The sequence below is a fragment of the Teleopsis dalmanni genome, chromosome 1 (assembly GCF_002237135.1).
Source record: "Teleopsis dalmanni isolate 2A chromosome 1, ASM223713v2, whole genome shotgun sequence".
NCBI lineage: Eukaryota > Metazoa > Arthropoda > Insecta > Diptera > Diopsidae > Teleopsis > Teleopsis dalmanni.
Genome location: NC_051846.1, coordinates 200898530 through 200900386, shown reverse-complemented (window position 1 = coordinate 200900386; position 1857 = coordinate 200898530).

Below are 1857 nucleotides of genomic sequence, written 5' to 3'. Positions count from 1 at the left end.
TTGGTACTTTTTTTTCCGATTGGTACTCTGGTACTCATGTTCAAAAAATGGTACATTTTCGGCGACCCAACTTTATTGTGGATATTGTATTGTTTTATACTTTTTTGTAATTTTATATAAATTGTATTTTCTTATAAAAAGACAATAGAAAAATTTTGGACCTTTTTTTACAGAAATGGTACCTTTTTAAACCAATTTTGGTACAGAAAAAAATTTTCAAGTGGCAACCGTGTTTATAAGTTGACCAGACAGAGTTTTAAAGGACACAATTCAAACATCTAAACTATCAGGACACATCACAGGCAATTATTAAAATCTGTTTCGATAGCATAATTGGGTACAAAAAGGTAGAAATCATTGATCCACCGATATACATCTTTACACAAATTGGCTTCTCTTAAATAGTATAAATTTTAACAATCGCATGAAAATAATGCTTTATATCTGTTTGAGCATTGTATAGCGTTATTTTTTAGATCTTATTGAATTAGAGGGAACACCTCAGGTTATTCTGTCTCTACACAGTCTTGTTTTATGAAATCATATGAATAAAATTATATTTCTATTATAACTATTTCCTTTACAATCGTCACAAACTGGAAACAAAAATTCAAAACTCGTCTAAATAAGAATATTCTTTACATTAAATTAATACACTAATTATTGAAATTTAATCTTCTTTAATAGTCAAAGTAATCTAAACTAAATGAGAATTGTTTCTTCATTTAACTAAAAATTGAACTTAACATAATTGTTGAAATATAATTCTCATTTAGTTTTAATGTTTTAATGTCTTCTTCCCAAGAGAAACTTATTTCACAAATCAAAGATAAACCTACTCGAAAGTAATAATAAATATTAATTAAAGTTAAGATACTGTAAATGATCTTTAAATACTTCTATAAATATTAATTTCGACGAAATAAAGTGGTATATGGAAACGCTAAAATTTTATTTATTTTCCTTCACTTTAATAGGCCTACGTATTAAATATAATATATTTTATATCAGACGATAAAATTTAAGGTTCTTAAAATAGAAATTTTATTTGTTGAGATATAATAATATTTTGATATATGTGTATTATTATGTGAAGGTATTGCTCTAGAAAAATATTTAGTGTTGATTTAGTCAATTACAATATAACAATTTCAATCCAGAAATTTGATTTATTTTTCAGTCTATTTAATCAAGTTAAGTTAAACAAAGATTTATAGTCAATTATTGTCCTAAGGAATTACTCTTCATTTAATCTATACAAACCAATTACAACATAAGTTCTGGTTGTTTATAAAACATTAGTCTGTCAATAGATCTGGCAAGGTTCACATGTAGCTTTTTGTACTTTGATTTTAAATATTATATACAAACAGTTAAGAAACATATATCTGAAGACCATAGGTATATGACAACACCCGAAATAGCTAAAAGGTCAATCAAAAAATTAATTTCTTCGAAAGGGTTGCCTTCTAATGTAATTTATATATATAATTTTTTAATGAATTTCATAAATTTTATACATTTTATCTGTGTGATGATTACCATTGATCGTTTTGTGGAAAAAGTTTATGTGAATTTTAACCCATGCTTTTTAGGAATATATTGCCATCACTTTGTGGGTTGTCTGTACGATATATTCCATATTCAGAATTAGTTAACTTGGTTAAGTACATTATTTTGACTGTTGTTTCCTTTCGATTGTGTCCTAATGGATGTATCTTAAATGTAAATATAAATGTATGTATAAGTAAATACATGTTCACAACTATGTCAATATAATTCTATTATAAAACCGAAGCATTAATTCATTTTAAATATTCCATTGCTAAAATCTTCCAAAAAAAATTTTTCCTTTCT